General features: G+C 44.9%; 1 protein-coding gene across 1 annotated transcript in view; it reads right to left on the bottom strand.

Annotated features, from left to right (window-relative positions):
• The window catches only part of GPR153 (G protein-coupled receptor 153), a 478,673-nt gene extending 473,428 nt beyond the window's left edge, over positions 1-5,245 (bottom strand). The window contains exon 1 of the mRNA XM_078642619.1: positions 4,375-5,245. The gene's annotated coding sequence lies outside the window, so the exon portion shown is untranslated. The remainder of the gene's footprint in view (positions 1-4,374) is intronic.
• Between the last annotated feature and the right edge of the window lie 16,714 nt (positions 5,246-21,959).

Raw genomic sequence — 21,959 nt, 5'->3', positions numbered from 1 at the left:
AACAACCAGCACCAAGGACGCCTTCAAAAACGCCACCCGCATACACCACCAACTAATTCGGAATGCCAAGAAAGCCGCTTTCAAGGACAGACTGGATAACAACGCCCACAACAGCAAGGAATTATTCAACATCGTCAAGGAATTTACCAACCCTTCAGCCAACTCCAACGACATCACCCCCTCTCAAGCCCTCTGCGACTCCCTAGCCTCATTCTTCCACAACAAAATTGCAGACATCCACAACAGCTTCGACAACCGACCCGAAGACCAACCCTCCCAACCCCCTGCAGGACCCCCGCCCCCCCTGAACATCCTCAATGACTGGAAGCCAATCTCCACTGAGGACACCATCCGTCTGATGAACTCTATCCACTCAGGATCCCCCACAGACCCATGCCCTCACCACATCTTTAACAAAGCAGACTCCATTATTGCACCGCACCTCCGAGACGTCATCAACGGTTCCCTCAACTCCGCAATCTTCCCGGAAAGCTGGAAACATGCCGAACTCAGCGCCCTCCTGAAGAAACCCACAGCTGACCCCACCGAACTCAAAAACTACCGCCCTATCTCACTCCTTCCATTCCCGGCCAAAGTCATCGAGAAAGCGATCAATAACCAGCTCGCCGCATTCCTCGAAACCAACAAATCCCTCGACTCCTCACAATCCGGCTTCCGAGCCAAGCACAGCACTGAAACCGCCCTCATCGCAGCAACAGACGACATTCGAACTCTTCTGGACAATGGAGACACAGTCGCCCTTATCCTCCTCGACCTCTCCGCAGCCTTCGACACGGTCTGTCATAGCACCCTTTTACAACGCCTCAGAAACATCGGAATCCAAGGAAAAGCACTGGAATGGATCACCTCGTTCCTCACCGGAAGAACCCAGAGAGTCCGCCTTCCACCATTCAAGTCAGAAGCCACTGAAGTCATCTGCGGCGTACCACAAGGATCTTCACTCAGCCCCACCCTCTTCAACGTATACATGAGCCCCCTCGCGGTCATTGCACGTCAACACAACCTCAACATCATCTCCTACGCCGACGACACTCAACTGATCCTATCACTCACCAGAGACCCTAACACTGCCAAAACCAACCTGCATGAAGGAATGAAAGAAGTAGCCGAATGGATGAAGCACAGCCGTCTGAAACTGAACTCAGACAAAACAGAAGTCCTCATCCTAGGCACCTCCCCCTCCGCCTGGGATGACTCTTGGTGGCCAGAGGCCCTCGGAAAAGCACCCATTCCAACGGACCACGCACGGAACCTGGGCGTCATCCTGGATTCCTCACTCTCGATGAACAGACAAGTCAACGCCGTCTCCTCATCTTGCTTCAACATCCTTCGCATGCTCAAAAAAACATTTCGCTGGATCCCCACCGAAACTAGAAAAACAGTCACCCACGCTTTGGTCACGAGCCGACTGGACTACGGAAACACCCTCTACGCCGGTACCACCGCAAAACTCCAGAATAAACTCCAACGCATCCAGAACGCCTCAGCCAGGATCATATTAGACATCCCGCGTAAAGAACACATCTCTGGTCACCTGAAAAACCTCCACTGGCTTCCCATCAATAAGAGGATTACTTTCCGGCTCCTAACCCACGCACACAAAGCACTCTACGAAATCGGACCCGAATGCCTCAACACACGACTTTCCTTCTACACCCCCTCCCGCCAGCTACGATCCTCCAACCAAGCCCTTGCCACTGTACCTCGCATCAACAAAACCACCATGGGAGGTAGATCCTTCTCCTACCTGGCAGCTAAAACCTGGAACTCACTTCCCAATCACCTTCGCCTTACTCAGAACCACCTAGCATTCAGAAAGCAACTCAAAACGTGGTTATTTGACAAGTAACTCCCCACCCTTCCTCAAGCGCCTTGAGACCCTATGGGTATGTAGCGCGCTATATAAATCTTCTTGACTTGACTTGACTTGGGGCTATGGCGGGCGGACAAAGTCCACACACCATACTAATGTGCCCCTAAGTGGTTTACACTATTAAATTCATGGTCTCAGTCTCAAACATGCCACCATCCTGCACTTCTTCACTAAAAATAATGGGCCTGATTCACAAGCTGCATTTTGTAGTGTGTGGATTACTACTACAGCAATACTACGTGTGTACTACAAAATGCTTTTCACTAACGTGCATGCAAATACATCTGCCTCCACCGTTTCCTATCATTTCTGTGCAGCGATCTCCACTATATCCCCACATATGTAAGAATACATTTTAGTAGTAAATCTTGGAGGGAGCGGCTGGAAAAGGCAGAATAATGACTCCTAAATTGGTAGGAAAAAGTACGAAGGGGTTTAGGGAAGGACATACAAATACAAACACCACCCACAAAAGTTACGAAGCAAGAAATGTCCCAAAACATTAGTAAATGCAATCCACATGAGCCAGGGAGTAAGTCTAGCATCACACATGGCCAGTCACAGGTACTGCAGCATAATGCCATAGTAAATAACACCACATAAAAAATAATATTAAATAAATTAAAATATTTTGACTGTTAAATTGAATATGTATAAAATAGTTTATGTGTTAAAAAGTTACAGTAAATTAAATATTTTTACATTTGAAAATGTATAATCTATCTTATTTCGACAGTTAATTAAATTATACTTTTAATAAAAACATGAATAAAAAACATAACTGTAAATGAAATTGAATAAATACTAATGAAATATTAAAATTTTCATAATGCTTTTTTAAAAGTGATTAAAAATATCATGTATAAAAATTAGATGCATATATTTTACATATTGAATTATTTAATAAACATGTAATGTGATGAGTTAATGCACTGCAATATTTTATTTGATATTGTTTAATAGACATATTTCAAATGTATTTATCTTTTCATTTTACAGTAAATACTTTGAATATTTCTTTTACAGTAAATATTTTGAATATTTCTTAACATTACATTGTATTATTTGTCCTTATACTTTACCACAGGGTGGTCCTTGCCTCCAGTCGTGTAAATCTCTGCATGTGAAATGTTACTGGCAGGAACTTTACACTTGTAAATTCTGTCTAGGATGTCTCTACCCTGTCTTAGATGCCTCCACTCCCTGAACTGAGGAGGTAGAGACATGTAAACCTGGAAGCAGGTGTAAATCTACATATATAAATGTTGAATAGCCAAAAGGGATAGGCGTACATCTAAGTTCAAGTGTAAATTTACTCACGAGTAAATCCACACATGTATATTTGCCCTTGCGAATAGGGCCCAGTGTCTGGCTGTGGTACAGGCTGTCAAGAGGACCCCTATCATGGGTGCCACTTTTACTCAAATCCGGCATTTAACAACAGCATGTAGCGTTCTGGGTCTTGTAGACTTCCATTTCAATTGTATGTGTTTAAAATTCCTGCCAATTCAAAGCATAGTTTGCTTTAGAGCGGCACTAGCTAATGTAACGCACACCACACGGTGCCACTTAGCAGCTGTGTTATAGGTGCATACAAACATACAGACGTAGCAAATGGTGTAGCTGGCTGCAGAAACAAATGTCTCATAGGTAACAGGACCCATGCATTGCATGCAAGTGTAACAATTAAAGGCGAGTGAATGTACAGGTGCATTCAGTCGCATTCCGTCCGATTGCAGGTGCACGCACAAAACCCATGCATGGAACCCATACTTCATATATGAGTAAAACGATCCAGGCAATAAAGCTGTGTGCAGTCACCTCGGTCTCGTGCAGCTCAGGAGCGTGACAAGAGACAGGCTGGCTGTGCACTGTTTGCCCGCCCCCGCTGCTTCCAGTGGGTGCAGGAGGGGACGGGGCCGATAGCTGCCCTGGGGCTCCCCGGGGCGCGCGCCAGTCAGCTGCTGCTGGCAGGAAAGGCGCCTTCCGTGTTTCGCTTTGACAAAAGCTCAGGCAGTGAAGGTTTACAAGTTACCGCAGCTCACCCATCTGTTAATTACAGTCAAGAGAGCAGGGGGCGCTTGCCATTTGAATGTACAGAAAAATAACTAAAACACGGGTGCGCACATTTTCAGAGTGCCTTTTGTTAGCTTGGCAAAATGTTGACGTCACCCTTCTGACAAGTTTCCCACTCATGCTAAAAAAAGAAAATAAGCAAAAAAAATGCCTCTTGCACTATGTTGTGCCATAGGATATAACTGAACACTACATCTCACCCAAAAAACATATTTACTATCAAGGAGTGTTGCAGCCCAGTCAGCATACCATTTAAAGTAAATACAAACATAATAACCGTTTCTGCTCCAGTATGAATGAAATTATGTAACAGTACTTTGACAACTGCTCTATATATTTGTAGAAACAAAAGTATGTACATCCAGCTATTAGCCTTGGAAAGAATTAGCGGTGATGGGTGTTACCTCGCATTCTGCCGGTGACCCCCTGGCGCGAGAGGTGCCTGCTGGTGTCAGGGCGCGCACCCGTCATTTCCGTGCACCCGCGGACAGCTAGGGCTCGTCCCCCAAACTTGAAGCGAACCCGCCTCCGGCTCCAGCCCCGAGGCTGCTCCACGGAGCGGCGAGACGGCGCTGGTGTGCCGGCCAGCTCCCCACGAACTGCACGGCCGGGAGACTCGCAGCATTGTGATGGTTACAGAGCCGTGATGCTGCTGTGATCTACTCCCGCGCTCAACCTCTGGGCGAGTACCTGTCAGGCAGCTCAGTGGACTCATGCATCCCTTGCAACGAGGTGTAAATCTGAAGGGCTGAAGAAGGCTCGAAGCTCCTCATCCTTCCGCGGAAAAGTACAATAAACACAGCCGGGCTTGATGCAGACGCATATAAACAATTCATATCGCAGTTTTCCCTGTATAAACATTACGTCCTAGGCTTTGCTGGCTACATAGTGCGCCGTGAGTCTGCCGGGGCTCTGTCCTCCTGACCGGTTTAGTGAGAACGCGCGGTCTCCTGATGGTCTGTGTGTATCCCCTCGAGTCCGGCTCTCTTGCCCTCGTTGATGCTCACGAAGTATCCAAGTGAGCCGTGGTCTCCTCCCCTCCCAGTTACGGTATATCCCCTTGCACCCTGGCCGCGTGTAATCCTGTCGAACACTGTATATTTCTAATCCGCCTGTGTTCCCTCCTGTCAGCGGTGTGGATCCCGTAACCCCCGTCAGCATCTGCCACAGCGGATCCTGCACATCCTGGCGCGAGCCACCTCCTCCTGGTAGCTACTCTCTGTCCTCGTGCAGTCTGGGCTCCGGGGCTCCAGTTATACACGCGCTGATTACAATGTCTTTATTCCCTGACTGCTCGAGGTTCTGCCTCCCTTCAGTCAAGCACCTCTCCCTGCTCCGCGAGGACCTACTGTCTCTCTCTCTCCAGGCTGGCACTGCTGTCCACTGTCACAACGCACGCTTTTGTGTTAGAAAAGCCAAACAGAGGCTGGGCAACCCTCCTCTTCCCCGCCAGGAGAGCTGCTGGGCTGTTCACAGGGATGGCGAGCAGCACGAGAGGCAGGAGCGGGGCTAGCACACACTCCGGTACTTGTTCGCTGCTGCGCCTGCACGACCGGACCCTCTGAAGCATCCAACGCTGGGAACTTTCTCGTTTGTTTCATGCAGGTCACAAGTCCTAAAAAACACAATTGGGGGGAACTAACAAAGTAGCAGTATGCAACTGGCATCACAGTGCATGACATCACGTGTGCCATCACAGAAAGTGACATCACAGCCTCAAAGCAAGTGACATCACAAGTGGCATCAGATCCTAAGACCTCGCAGGATGTTTACAGGTCTCATACGAGTACTTTTGAAAACATTACAATATTTAAACAAGCATTGGCACAGCAAATAGGTCTCGCCTTTGGGACCTTATAAGTCTTATAGCCGCACAGACATGTGATCAAAAATTCTATGAGAGGTGAAAGAACTGGATGCCTTCTTTCCACTGAGGTCTGGGCAATCAGGGAGAATATGGCAGTACAATGTGTGAAAACAAAAGCGCATGCAGGCCTTCTTTTACCCCTACACACAGCAACATGAATCTATGAAAACCCATCACACGAGTCTGTATGCCCCCCTTGCCCCTACAACATTATGTACCATGAACATATGAACACCCAACATCACAGTAGCCTGTAGCAATGCCCCTACCGACTACATACACTTCTTGTGTATGTGAATTCCAAGATCACAAGAGCTTCCAGTTTGACATGCACTTATGTAATGCCCTTATCTGAAGGCTAACATTACTGGAGCCTTGGCAAAACGCAAGAGCAGGGTAGATCGACAACTAAAGACAATCACAGGAGCAGCACACAGACAGACACACAGATGTAGCGATGCAGAATTAGTGAAACCTTCAGCCAGCAAAGGCACCTAGCAGTCTGTGCTGTTTTATTTTATTTTTTTACATTTTAATAGGCTCACAAATTTCAGGATGCAAAGTTCTGTGGCTGAAAGGGGCAGAACTGGCTTAAAGTGACACACATCACACGGGGGCACTGAACAGCAATACACACACATGAGACACCCCAGGGTATTTGCGCGCTATATAAATTACATAAATAAATAAACGTTCAATGTCACAGTAATTGTATAGAACACGCTACCTCACAGACGCCACAAGCATTTGATCTTCACTATCGCAAGTGCTTGAATGGACTTCAGTCCAGCTCAAGCAATGCCGGAATCCAAGAGAAGGCCCTGGACTGGACCACCTCATTCCTCTCCGGCAGAACTCAGATCGTCCGTCTCCCCCCCTTCCGCTCCGAAGCCACCAAAATCATCTGGGGCGTAACCCAAGGCTCATACCTTAGCCCAACATTGTTCAACGTCCACATGCCACCGCTCACCCACCTCGCACGACAACACGACCTCAACATCATCTCCTACACCGACCACACCCAGCTGATCCTCTCCCTCACCAAAGACCCCCACATCGCCAAAACCAACCTCCACGAAGGAATGAAGGCCGTCGCCAACTGGATGAGAAACAGCCGACTGAAGCTGAACTCAGACAAGACGGAGGTCCTCATCCTCGGGCCCACCCCCTCGGCCTGGGACGACTCCTGGTGGTCGACTGCACTAGGAGCACCCCCTACACCCACCGACCACGCACGCAACCTAGGGGTCATCCTCGACTCCACCCTCCCCATGACGAAGCAGGTCAACGCCGTCTCCTCCTCCTGCTTCAACACCCTCCGCATGCTTCGCAGGGTCTTCAAGAGGATCCCCACCGAAACTAGAAGTACTGTCCCCCAGGCCCTCGTCAGCAGCTGACTGGCTACGGCAATGCACTCTATGCAGGAGCCCCGGCCAAACTCCTGAAACGGCTCCAATGCATCCAGAACGCCTCAGCACGCCTGATCCTCGACATCCCTCGCTGCAGCCACATCACACCCCACCTGAGAGACCTGCACTGGCTCCCCATCAACAAAAGGATAACTCCTCACCCACACACACAAGGCACTCCAAAACACCGGACCAGCGTACCTCAACAGCCGACTCAGCCTCTACACCCCCACCCGCCAGCTCCGCTCCGCAGACTGCACCCTCGTTACCATCCCCAGCATCCGAAGAGTGACCGCCGGCGGCAGATCATTCTCCCACCTCACCGCCAAGACATGGAACAGCCTCCCCATCTGCCTGCAGGAGACCGAAGACCTCCTAACCTTCAGGAGGCTCCTCAAGACCTGGCTCCTCGAACAGTAGCAGCACCCACCCGAGTGCCTTGAGACACTCACGGGTATGTAGTGAGCTTTATAAATGCTATGATTGATTGATTGAATGAAGCACACACACAAAAGAAATATCTAAACCATAACATGATGGCAGCATAAAAGCAAACACCCTCACATACGAGTAACATAGGGTCCAGAACCAAAACATCACCAAAGGCTGCATGGAACCCTCACTCCTAAAGTAAGGAGAACTTCAGTTCCCCCTCCCACCCATAGCCCCCACCCGTGTGCATTCACATTGGCACTATGTCTGTGGGAAGGCATTTAAAGAGCAGGGAGGTGTACTTCTCTTCCCACTCAACAGCGCCTCTGTCTCAAAGACCCCTCATAATCGTAGACCAGCATCTCGCGACAGTCTCATGGCTGAAGGGGTTACGTGAGGCCAGGGCTTTCCAACCTGTTTCCCGTGCACCTCAGCACCTTTCGGCAGATGGGGTTGGGTGGATGGGAGGAAGAGAGATGTGCACACAGGAAGAAAGGGGGAGGGGCTGGATGCACAAGGGCATGCAGAGGCACTCTGAGAATAACAAAAAATTGAAAATCTGGCCATAAGGTCGCTCTGCACTAAACAGTACACAAAGTTAGCGTTGTTCGTAAAGATAAATGTTCTGCAAGATAGTAGGAACCACCATGAATGAAACCTGCAAATGCTATTTACCTTTAACCGAAGAGCTCCACTAAAGCAGGCATGTGATTTAACCACCTGTTGATACTGTTAGGTTACTAGTTAACCGAGTGCGGTCGCAAAAGTGAAAGCGACAGCGCTGGGTTAATTAGTAACCTGATCCTGGAATGCAGCTGGCACACTGAGCACCGCTGCTCGCTCCGCTCGCTCCGAGACCCATAGGCCATGGGAGTGAACATTTACAGGAAAGGCGGGACATACCCCCGCCTTTGGCCATTTGCGTGCTTTCATTTTTGAAAGCCACTCACAATGGCCAATAAAATGTGTGGGTGGGAACAAAATCATAAGGAGAAGTCTGTAGGAAGTTTGGAGTGCTTACAAGAAGTCTCCCCATAGAATAGCGCATGCGCGCTGCACTAGGCTCGACCTAAAAATGAGAGCTGATTAGTATTTCAGCTTGTGTCATGAGGTCCCTGTCTGAAGAAATTAACAGTCCAAATGTGGATGAAGTTTGGTTTCTAACTAACTACAGTAGACAAGCCACTGAGTTGTACACACTAGTCATACAAACCTTGGTACCAAGAGCAAAGCACATTTCTTGCATTGCATTAACAATGCTAGAATCTGCAGTTGTCATATATCAGATCTGTAAAATGGATTTACCTCTGAGCGATCACAGGCTGAGTTCAGTTAAGACAATCATTACTTTTTTTTGAAAAATAGCAAGAGTTATCCAATTGACTATCATTACCACTGTCCTTTGCTTCTGATAAGGGGGTTATCATGAGTTGAGGGGAAGTAGACAAGAACCCCTTTCTTTCAAATTGAATTTCTGCTAACTTTATGACGTGTTTGGCGAAGAACTAGTAAGCAGTTTTGATAAAATCTGTAGAACAGCATGAGAAATTCTTACCGTTAGATTGAAGACCGGCCACAAAGAACGTGCAAGGTAGTTTGATACTGCCTGTACAAAAGCTCACAACCTCTTATTTTTGTCACTTAAAGCAGTACCAAGAGATTTGGAAAGGATTCGCACTTGTAGGAGGAGGTACAAGGCTGCCTTACAGGCTCCGAAAGGACACTAAAGGAGGAAGCTTGTCACGCTTTAGTAAAGGCCGGTGATATCAAGGATAGTAAGCTCTTCTGGCAAACAGTGAAGAAAAATGACCTAGAAAAAGGCCAGGAATCCAGCTTTGACACAATGATTCCTCCAGTGGTATAGATCAGGCCCTTTTGGCAGCTATATTCGGACCCTACCACCATGGAGGGGCATGCCACGAGCAGGTCTCAGGCAAATAAAACTCACAGCCCTGGTGGGTCCTGTTAGAAATGGGGTCTCTAGTTGGGAAAGGTATGCACCGTGTCCAAGTAGGGACCCTCAATTCTAGTCAAGATATCAAATTCTCAAATTCTCAAAATTAAATGCAGTTATAGTGCTTAGAAACAGAAGAGCTCTGGCTGGGGCTATAGCGACGTGCTTGACAAAATTGGGTCTAAATGTTTGGGGCTGACCGCAATGGAGTGCAAGCCAGCTACAGAGTAGTACAGACCCTCAGTTATAGTACCTTGGAAATGAGGACAAAACAAAGACATTGTGAGGCACCGGGGAGGTGAGACGTCGCTGAGGCCGGTGCAGCATCAGTTCCTCACTGACGGTGCTGGTCGTTGGCACAACGGAGGAGAGGGGTCACTGAAGCAAGCGAAGCATCAGTTCCTGGAGACAGTGAAGAGTCGCTGGGCCATTGACGCCCGGTACGTTGCAAGGCACAGGGGTGGGGATGTGGCATTCGCAGCAAGGTGTCAGTTCCGCTAGTGGTGTGGGGTTGATGAAGCATCAAAGGTCAAGTCATGATGCCTTGGCTTCATGCTGTTGATGCCTCGCCATAGGGCCACAGGTGGTGTGGCAGAGTTGGGTGTCACAGACTTTGGTGACATGGTGCAGGAGATCCACGCTGAGGCAGATTGTTGAAAGTGCTGTGGCAGCATTGGGGCCTGCATTGCAAGTCACGAACCTTGGTTTGAGCGGGGATCATGGCTCTGGTGCAGGCAGCGGTGCGTTGTCAAAGAACTGAGCTGTTCTGAAGTCACACTCAAAGTCAATGTACTGGTTTCTTCTTGGTTACACAGCAACACACTTACAAGGGCCCAGGAATTGGATTTGGCATCACTTGGCAGACTAGGGCTCCCAGCAGCATAGCCCAGGCACAGCAAGTGAAGCCTTTGATGGTCCTGAGACTTCCAAAGGGAGGCAAGCTCAACTCAAGCCCTTGTAAAACCTTAGAAAGCAGGATCCTGGGAACAGAATCCAGTCCTCTCACTCCAAGACAGAGGCAGCAGGCAGCAGGCCAACACAGCAAAGCAAGCAGCAACATAGCAGTCCCTCCATGCAGCACTGCATCACTTCTTCTTGGGAGAATGACCTCAGTCCAGAAGTGTTCTAGGTGTATGGTGTCAGAAGTACAGTACTTATACCCATTTTAGCCTTTGTAGTCGGGAGACATCAAAGAAAGGTCTTTGTAGTGAAAAAAACCCTGCCCTTCCTGGCCCTGGCCCCAGACACACTGCAGGAGGGTAGACAGCTCTTTGTGAGGGGACAGACACAGCCTTATTTAGGCACAAGTATCAACTCCTCTCACCACGCTAGCTCAGGAAGAGGCAAGCTCAACTCAATGCCTTGGAAAACCTTAGAAAGCAAGATGCTGAGAGCAAAGTCCAGTCCTCTCACTCCAAGACAGAAGCAGCAGGCAGCAGGCCAACACAGCAAAGCAAGCAGGAAAGTGGTAGTCCCACCAGGCAGCACAACAGCTCTTCTCCTTGGGAGAATGCCCTTAGTCTAGAAGTGTTCTAGGTATATGGTGTCAGAGGTCCAGTACTTATACCCATTTTAACCTTTGAAGTCAGGAGACATCAAAGAAAGGTCTTTGTAGTGCACAAGACCCTGCCCTTCCTGGCCCTGGCTCCAGACACACTGCAGGGGGGTAGACAGCTCTTTGTGAGGGGACAGGCACAGCCCAATTTAGGTGCAAGTGTCAACTCGTCTCACCACTCTATCTCAGGTCGACCCATCAGCCTAGTGATGGGCCATCAGGATATGTAGGGCACACCTCAGCTCCCCTTCTGTGTGACTGTCTAGAGTGAATTTACAAAGCCCAACTGTCATCCAACCCAGACGTCTATTCTAGGGACAGGCAGAGGCACCAAATTGTTAAGTGAGAAAATGCCAACTTTCTAAAAGTGGCATTTTCAGACCTGCAATTTAAAAAACAACTTCACAAAAATATGTGTTTTTAAATTGTGAGTCCAGAGACACAAAAATCAAATTTTCTATCAGCTCCCAATTGGAAGATATACTTGTAAAGTCTTTCAAGGCATCTCCAATGCTAACCTAATGGAGAGATAGGCCTTGCTGTGGTGAAAAACGAATGTGGTCGTTTTTCACTACCATGACATGTAAAACCTAAAACAGAATGTCCTACCTTTTAAATACACTGCACCCTGCCCATGGGGCTACTTTAGAGTCTACCTTGAGGATCGCTTACATGTGATTAAAGGGAAGGTTTGGGCATTGCAAGTACGTGTACTTGCAAGGTCAACATGGCAGTAAAAAAACTTCGCACAAGGCTTTTCAGTGGCAGGTCCGAGACATGGTTGAAGGGCTACTCATATGGGTGGCACAATCAGTGCTGCAGGCCCACTAGTAACACTCGATTTACCGGCTATTGGTATACGAAGTGCACTGTACTAGAGGCTTATTAGTAAATCAAATATGGCAATCATGGACAAACCTAGAGTCCTAAAACCAGCAACAACGAAGTTCAGCACACAGTCAAAAACAGGCAGCCAGAAGCAAAAAGACAGGGGAACCACACCAAAAGTTGCCAGGTCTATCAGCTCCCGTCCAACCCCTTTACAACCTAGATATCGAAGTTTCTGATGTGACAGAGGCTATCAAGAGGTGCCCTCCTTGCAACGCATCTGGCCCTAATGCGATGCTGGCGGAATTCTTTGGGGCAAACTTACACCTTTGGGCTCCTCTCTTGACGAATGTCCTCAAGGCTGCCTTGTACTTGGACCCCCCCCCCCACGGCATGGTTACATGCAACAATAAAATGGGTAATAATGGTCGAGCCGTGGGTCGAGTCCAGCATAATAGACTTTTTGAAGGAGCTTTACATGAAGGTACTGCCAGTGTGAGATACAGTCCAGGCGGGGAAACTACAACCACAGAAAGTTTTAGATTTTGATGTAGCGTGCACCAAGGGTGCGTACTAGCTCCCTTTCTCTTTTTCCTCTATATTAATGATCTAGAGAAGCTTTTACTAAACTCTAAAATTGGCTGTCCCATGGTAGGCAAGCGCAGTGTACCAGCCTAGGTCTATGCCAATGAAACCGTTTTGATGGCAAGGACTGCTAATGGCCTTCAGAAACTTTTCAACCAATTCTATGCCTTTATCTCTAGCCTAGATTTGTTGGTGAACCAGTCCAAAACTCAAAATATGGTCTTTGACCGCCGTGACAGCGATAGTAGGACCTTTTGTCAATGGAACGAAGATTAACAAGGTCCCCTTGCATCCCTATTTGGGAACACTATTTGATGACAGGTTGACCTGGAGTACTTTGAAAGCTGGTAGCGCAGCTGCCCTAGCCAGGAGCATTAAAGCAGTCCTAGGTTTTGTGGTTACATTAAGCAGTAAACCAATTAAAGAGATTCTAGAAATTTACAAGGCCAAGTGTCGCTTAGGTGCAACATATACACCCACATGCATCATTGTTCATTTTTGCGATTCTTTATTTGCGAAAAAATGTGAATCGCAAATAAAGAATCGCAAAATGGAATGCATCATGAAATTCGCATTTTTTTAGCGATTCTGAAAAATTCGCAATTTTATCCGAATCGCAAAAATAATGCGAATTCGCATTTTGCGAATTCGCAATTAGCGAATACGCATATTCATGCATTGCTTGAAAGACACACCCAGGAAGCCAGGAGACTAATTACAGACACCTGCAGGGTAGTTCAAACTGCAGGAGTGGCTTTTGGCAGTTGGAGCTCAGACTGCAGCTGCTGAAGGAGTGTTTTTTGTTTGCTGCTTCAAGGAAAATGGCTACAGAAATTTCTACAGAAGACCAACAACCTAGGAAAAGAAAAATCAAGTTTAGTGACCAGGAGCTGGAGATTTTAATAGAAGAGGTAACTTTGAGGCATGAACAGCTTTTTGGAAAGGATTCCCTTAAAGTTCCTGAGGCAGTGAAGAGAAGGCTTTGGCTGGCAATACAAGCCAAAGTTAATGCTGTTGGAGTTGCCCACCGTGACATTACCAATCTTCAGAAACGCTGGTATGATTTACGCAGTCGTGCTAAAGAGAAAATTGCGACAAGGATGAAAAGTGCTAAAAAAACTGGTGGAGGCTCCCCCATGGATAGGCCTAATACCCCCCTGGAGGACATGGTAGAGGGGACCCTTGTTACTGAAGCTGTCATTGGAATGATAGAAATAGACACCTCAGAGCATGCTGCCACATCACAAGGTATGGTTTTTAAATAATCTTTCACTTATTTATAAGTTGGTAATACTGCACATGCCCCTTTTATAAAACTCTCTCAACAATCTTTAAATCCCATTATTATTTAAAATTGTACATTACAAAACAGTAGAAATAGGGTCATGTTAATGCATTGTAGCAATGCATTGTGGGAAATGTAGTTTTCACAACTGTTTCAGAAATAGTATTGAGAACACATTAATCACATTTTTTTTTAAAAAGTAAAGAAAAAAGGCCATGTGACTTTGCAAGCATAAAGCATGTTTATTCAAAATGCAGTGTAGGGTCTGACAGTGCACTCACACATCTCACAGCTCCCCTTTCTATCGAAGGTTTTAGAAAGACTGGTATCAAAACAACTGTCAAGTTATTTAGAAACCAAAAAACTCCTCGATGTTTGCCAAACAGGTTTCAGATCTAATAACAGCACAGAAACAACGCTACTGGCCGTAATGGACGACATTCGTATGCAGGTTGATAAAGGTAAAACGGTTGCCCTGATACTTCTCGATTTATCAGCGGCATTCGATACCGTGTCCCATAAACTGTTAATCCACATACTTGCCGCAAAAGGAATTCAAGGTAAAGCCCTAAACTGGCTGGAGTCCTTTCTATCAAACAGATCCCAGTCTATTTGTTTAGGTAACTTTTCCTCCACCCCCCGTAAGATTAAATATGGAGTTCCCCAAGGAGCTACATTGAGCCCAACATTGTTCAATGTATATGTCTCCTCTTTGGCGTCGATTGGTAAGAAATGGGGCATTAATATCTGCTCCTACGCTGACGATACTCAGCTGATGGTTACCCTAAATGGAGATAACGACGCCAAAAGTAGACTACACAACTGCCTGTCAGAGCTATCCAACTGGATGCACGGCCATTATTTAAAACTGAACGCTGACAAATCAGAGATTCTGCTCTTTGGGGGGGCCAAACAGCTCTGGGATAACACCTGGTGGTCAACTTCCCTAGGCTCGCCACCAATCCCCACATCGTCTGCTAGAAATTTAGGAATTCAGATGGACACCACTCTATCAATGAAATCCCATGTCTCCTTAATATGTGGCAAAGGATTTGCCATATTAAAAAGGTTGAAAAGGGTCTTCCCCTGGATCCCTCTTGAATGTAGACAGATCCTAGTCCAGTCGTTACTAGTTAGCAGGCTGGATTATGGCAACTCACTATTTGTAGGAATGTCGGACTACTTATTTAGGAAACTACAACTGGTCCAGAATGCCGCAGCAAAAGCTGTCTGCAATAAGAAAAAGTACGATTCAGCCACAAGTTGTCTGAGAGCCTTACACTGGCTGCCCATGAGGCAAAGAGCCACGTTAAAAATGCTATGTATTGCCTATAAAACAATTCACAATACTGGCCCTTACATTTTACGAAATAGAATTAAGTTCTATGCTCCAGCGCGGAACTTACGTTCACAAGCCTCAGCCAAAGCAGCCACCACTCGGATTAAGCTATCCAGAATGGGCGGAAGTGCTTTTTCTCACATTGCTGCGAAATGTTGGAATGAACTACCCATCAACCTCAGACTCACGGACTCCTACCCCACCTTTAAGAAAAAACTAAAAACCGCACTATTCCCTACATCAGAATAATCAATATGCTTCCAGACTACTGCCTTGGTTTCACTGTTATTTCTTTCCAGCGCCGTGATATCCTTGTAGGATGAATGTTGCGCTTTACAAATACACCTAACAATAACACATTGAAAATGATGCAAATCAATAAAAAAAAATTTATTCATTTTTAGAACATGAAAAGGAAAGTCAAGCATTTGATTTGATAACACATTAAACATAGAGATGGAAATCCCAGCAGAACAACATAATTTGTTATCCTCTCCAAATATAATTGGTAAAAAAAAAAAAAAAGAGTGCAGCAAATTCAAGACTCAGACATTGAAGAGGAACAAATTGCACAAATTAATGAACAGATGACTCCTCAAAATAGTGCCCCTCAAGCAGGTAAACTTAGTCGGCGCTCCAGAATCCAACAGTTTTACAGGCGAAGGTCCCATCCTGCAAACCAAAGGAGAAATTCACAAGATGAAAGCAATGCCAGTGTGGTTGAAAAGAAGCTGGTCAAAATTCAAAGGCTCCAAGGAAAAGACATGCGGATAATGAAGGGCATTCTGTTTCGAATTAGTAAAGACATGAGTGCCATGAGTAGCAGTGTAAATGAATTCTCAAAAGTTTTTGAAAATGCACACTTGTCCACAGATATTAAACTTGAGCGCATGGCATCAGCAATGGAAACCATGTCTGAGGCAATACAGGCTCAAAACATTGCCCATTGCAATAGACACTTGAGACTAATGTCTAGTATGCACACTTACACCAGTGCTTTAAATCGCTTGACCAATACCAATTGACATATTTTGAAACAAACTATGTGCATGCAGAGGGAGTTAAATAAGTGCTGCAAACAACTCACAATGGGTTTGATGGAAAAAAGACAAGCTGATGATCTCAAGGAACATGATCTTAGTATGCTGCAGTCATTTAAAGATGACTCAATTGATACTTCTGCAAAAAGTATTGCTTATGAACTAACCAATAAAGTTGGTGAACGACGTAGCTCAAGACATCTAGACCAAAAACCTAGCACATCAAAGGGTGTTGGTAATTTAAAAAATAAAGCTTTAGGTGTGCGTGGTAGAAAGTAACTGTTATAAAAAGCAATTGCCTATGATCAGGATGATAAACCACATGTGGACTCTTTTTTATTAGAAAAACCATGGACAAAATTCCAAATTTACTTCAAGTAAACATGCATTAATGTTTCCTGAGTTGCAGCAGATCTGCTTTCAAGTTTGCAAATAAAAACAAGTTGATTTTGCTCAAAAGTGTCATGGCTCTTACCTACTTCAAAAGTAATGTTCTGTAATTTCCTCTCTTCTTCTTCTTCCTTCTGCGGCATCTGGACCATGAAGTCTTGCATGGGGTTGTTGTGGCTGATTGTCCATGTTGGGTAGAATGTCATCTGTTTCAAGTTCTAGGCCTCTACTAGTTGCAATGTTATGCAGCATGGCACATGCAGCAACTATTTTGCAGCACACCTCTGGCCTATATTGCAGTGCACCACCAGTCTTATGCAGGATGCGAAACCTAGACTTCATGACTCCAAAAGTCCTTTCAATCACATTGCGGGTTGATATGTGGGCCTGGTTGTAATGCTGTTCTTTGCGGGTTGAGGGTGTAAGATATGGTGTGAGTATATATGACCTCACAGCATAAGCACTATCACCTATGGGGAGGGGACATATTAGACATGTAATTAAAATATCAAGCAAGTACAAGGAACAAAGTGTGATCAAAGGTATATTTAACCATATTTACCAAGCAAATAACCATCTCCAAATTCACCAGAAAGCAGACGAGCATGGATGGCACTATGTTTAAAAATGTAGGAGTCATGGGCACTCCCAGGGTAACTTGCAACTACATCTGTTATGATTGTTTTAGCATTACAAATTACTTGTATGTTTAATGAATGGTAGTGTTTTCTATTTCTAAATATATACTCATTCACAGATGGGGGACAAATAGGTACATGTGTGCCATCTACACAACCTATTACATGAGGAAAATTAGCAAGGTTGTAGAAGTCTAACTTAGTTTCTAACAGATCATGCTGTGTGTTTGGAAAAAAAATATGATGCCTTATCCTCAGCAGCATTGCATTGAGGAAATCATTAAAAAATCTAGATAGTGCACTCTGTGAAACACCCCCAGCAACAGCAATGACTCCCTGAAAGGACCCTGAGGCTAGAAGGTGAAGACAACATAGCACCTGCACATGGGTAGGTATGGCCAGGGTCCTACGTGTTTGCCTACGCAAAATTGGGTCAAGTTCTGCTATTAGGTCTAAAATGGAGTCTGCATTTAGTCTGTACTTGTCATATATTTCAGCCTGTGTCTGTCCAAATAAAGTTATGCGCAATCTGAAAATTCTTTCATTCAGCATCCTTCTCCTCCTTCCTGCTGCTCTCAACCTCCACCTACGTGCCAGAACAATGATTGCTGCCATCCTCAAAGAGATCTGGGACTACTGCGGGACTCCTTAAATACACTGATAATTAGTTAATTAGTTTCACATGTGTCTTAAAGAAAAAAAAATTTACCACCTGCTCTCAGTACTTCTAAAAATAAGAATTCCTAATAGCGATTTTTATGCGATTCGCAAATAGCGATTTTTGATGCATACACTTTTTTGAGAATTTTTTGCGATTCCTTACTATTGCGAATATTTAAGAAATCGCAAACCGAATTGCGAATTCTTAAATAGCGAAAAAGTGTTTTTTGCATGATGCATCCCAAATTTAAGAATTGCATTCGCAAACGGCCAAAAAATGCGATTCGCACCGTTTGCGAATGCAATTCTGCTTGATGCATGTGGGTGATAGTGCTGGCATTTGGGGCTTCTACAATCAATCAGGGGTGGAGAAGGTAGAAAATGGACTTATAAAAATACTGCATGCTGTACCGAAGACCACTAGTAACTTTATATGTTGCTCAGAAACTGGAATAGGGTACGCAAGTGAATTTCTGAGACTCCTGTCCCTCCTGTTATGGTTGAGAATATGGACAAAGGAGGAGACCACACTAAACCGCACAATCTTGGCTGACTGTTTGAATCTGGAAAAGAGCTCAAAAATTCCTTGGCTGTCATATATATCCTCGGCCTGCAATCGGCTGGATGAGCTATTTTCAAAACCCACCACTTATAGGCAAGATTCCATAAACCTCCGAGGAAACTCTTTCTAGCAAAATGTGCAGAGGAAAGGATAATAAAAAACTCAAGATTGTCTACAGGCGCTGCTTATGCCCAAATCAGTACCTTTCCAGCCAATGAGCCATGTCTCTCATGGGTCAGTAATTAACACCACGGGTTTTTGCTAGTTAGACTACACCTTAATACAACCCACTTCTTTGGGAAACAACCTAGGCAAGGCATTTTTGCTGCTAATCTCCCTGTCTGTCCCTGTGATGGATTGTCTACACGGAGTACCTTGCACTTTATCCTCTTTTAAAAAAAATATTCTACATCAAAGTCTGCATACATTTGACCACTTCTTAAGCAGGCAAATTTGAGGCAGTGCAGTGATATCATGGAGTTACTGCAGAAGTTAACCACTGTGAGGTTATGCTACTCGATTGCCCTTTTTATACAGTGGGCCATACGTTAATGGTCTGCACTTGCTCCATGAAATTGCACTCTCTATATTTGTGCTCCAAGCCCCTGCTTTGAACTCCTTTATTTGATATGATAATGGATTTTTATGATTGGTTTTTATACTTTTGTGTGATAGTATTGTATTCTTTTTTTTATAGTCATTGGCCCTTCGGACATTGAATAATGCAAGAATTTCAAGTAAGGTTTTAGTGACAACAGCACTTTTCACTCCTTCACTTTCTGACATGTTTTTATGCCTTATTGCTCATTAAGGGTTCATTATCAAATTCTGTAAGATAGGGGAGCTACTGATGTTTTTTTTAAAGGTCGTGTTATGTAACCAGCAAGTAATGTTTTCCTACTACACTATATTGTTACTCTTGTCTCTGCACTAAGCATTTTAAGTTTAGAAAGCCATTTTATGGCTCACACTTCTTTGTAGCTTTTGTATATAATGTATTTCATTTTTATCTGTACTTTCATGATTTTTATTCAAAATCGAATAAAGGTTTGATTGACTATTAACCTATCAAACATACCACCATTACATACACTGACAATTTTAGAACTTGGGCCATTATAAAAATAAATGCAAGTTGCACATTGCATTTGGTATTCTGAGTTTGGAAAATGATATTCCCCAAGAAAGATATATTTAGAACTGGATATTCTGCACATATATATTAATTCAGACTTCAGAGACTGTGAAATTGAGTAGTTGGTTGAGGGATGTGTGAACCCTTCTCAAACAACAGCCATAATCCTTGCCAGGGGGAACTGCAAAAGTCACTAAATCAACCTGCGCATAAACCTGTGATAGCTTGGCATAAAAGCAGTCTGGCTTAACTTACAGACAATGTGTGAAGTATTTATGCATCCACAAACAGTAATAAAGTGAAAACACAAGCAAACAACATCTTGCACCAATTAAAAAAATAGAATAAAATGTAATAAATAAAATGAGAGCAAAACAACAAAAATCCAATCAGTAGACGCAGAGATATGCAATTTCAAAAATTCATTTCAAAATTGCACCTTAAAGCACAAAGAGCCACTCGCGGTTATCTGGTCATATGAGACTGGGTGAAAGTCACAAGTTCAGGCTGACCACACAGGAGCAGGGGCCGGATACAGGGACCAGGTTAGTCCAGCTGAAAAAGTTACTTTCTAAAGTCCAGCGGGAAGAGTTCCATTCGCGGTGGAGCAGGCTGCAAGGAACAGGCAGAGCATCACAGATGTTCATCAAAATAGCATGAGCAGGTTTCGACGATGGTCGCCACTGTAGCACAAAGATTCAGTCGGCTGTTACAATGGTTTTCACTGGAGATTCACGTTGATGGTCACCACACAGTGTCAATGCTGTAGGACGAAGTGCAGATCTCACGTTGCCAGTGGTCACAGTAACATGAAGAGTTGCATTCACTGGAGCTTCATGTTGGCAATCAGCAGGGGCGGCAAGATCTTGGTGCGAACAGCCAGGTCGCAAAGAGCCCAAAACTTTAGAGTTTTTCTTTTGGAGTCAGAAGAGTGCACTCTGATGCCAACCAAGTGTCCAGGACCTGGAGAGGCAACTTTTGAGTATTATGGACTCACTCTTTCAGAGTCCAGCAGGGTCAGGCAGTTCCAGTTGCAGGTCTAGTCAGCAGTGGTAACAGTTTGTCCAAAGATAAGATGCAGTATTTCTTTTGCAGTGGGCTGGGTTGAATTCTGGCTGGAATAGTAATACTTACCTTGAGCTATAATGAAGGCCTCGATACAGCTGACTCCACTCCATCAGCAATCTCCATCTGGCTTCTTTCTTCCTCTTTCTGTCCATATGCAGCATGTGCTCCAACTTCAATAGAAAGAAAGGGTCAGGGTCGCTAAGCAGGTGTAGGGGCACAGGAACAAAAAGACCAACATTCTGGCTTTTCGCCTTTTTAAATGGTGTGCAACTAGAGGCGGTAAGCCATTGAAAGCTCGAGGCAGGTTAGAGCCAGGTGGCTGGCTCTGGCTCACTGGAGGTCTTCTTGTGCCATCAAGCCCAACAAAAGCCAAGCTTTCATGTGGCTTCTGACGTACACCATGTTTTAGCCTTGTACACCAAGAGTTGAAGACAAAGCATTAACAGTTAAAAAAAAGATACCTATAAGGGCTTGAACTGCACAGTGTGCAACAAGAAAACCAGTGATCAATCACGGTTGCCATGCTCATAATTATGAGATTCTAGGCAAGGATTTTATTTCACTGAGCCTTCTTTTACTTTATCACCACATATGAGAGCACCTTTAGATAAGTGAGTTCAGGATGTGTGCTGTTTAAAAACTACTTGTGCTTGATTAAATGGATTACAATGTTGCTCCATTTATAATTCAAATCTGTGCCATTTTTATGGTATGCATGACAACTGACTTGCTTCTTAGTTTACTTAACCCATTGTAGCCATGGCATGTATGTGCCAGGATGTTTACAAGTTTGTGTTTAAAAACATTACTTTAAATCACTGCAGTGATATGCACTGATGTATTTTTATTTATTTTATTTTAATTTCTTTTATAGCGCTGGAATCAATCCCGTAAGGGTATCTCCGCGCTGAGCCAGCTATAGAGTTCTCAGTCAGTGCATCTAAGTGAATTAAGTGGACAGGAATGCTTCTTGATAAAGAAGGGTTTTTAATGTTTTCCTGAAAGATAGATAGTTGGTAGTTGATCTAACATCAGGTGGCAAATTGTTCCATAAGGCAGGTCCAACCGATGAAAAGGCACGGTCTCCTTGTCTGGATTTCTTTGTGGCCGGAGGTTTTAAAAGCGCTTGGTTGCTTGAGCGAAGAGACCTACTCGGCTGATATAACACCAAAGATTGAGACAGGTATTTAGGACCTACACCATAAATGCACCTATGGACCGTGCAGCAGATCTTAAAATCAA

This window comes from Lissotriton helveticus, chromosome 5_1, assembly GCF_964261635.1.
Source record: "Lissotriton helveticus chromosome 5_1, aLisHel1.1, whole genome shotgun sequence".
Lineage (NCBI taxonomy): Eukaryota > Metazoa > Chordata > Amphibia > Caudata > Salamandridae > Lissotriton > Lissotriton helveticus.
The sequence above is the reverse complement of the archived record's forward strand: the minus strand, read 5'-3'. Positions and strand labels throughout refer to the sequence as shown.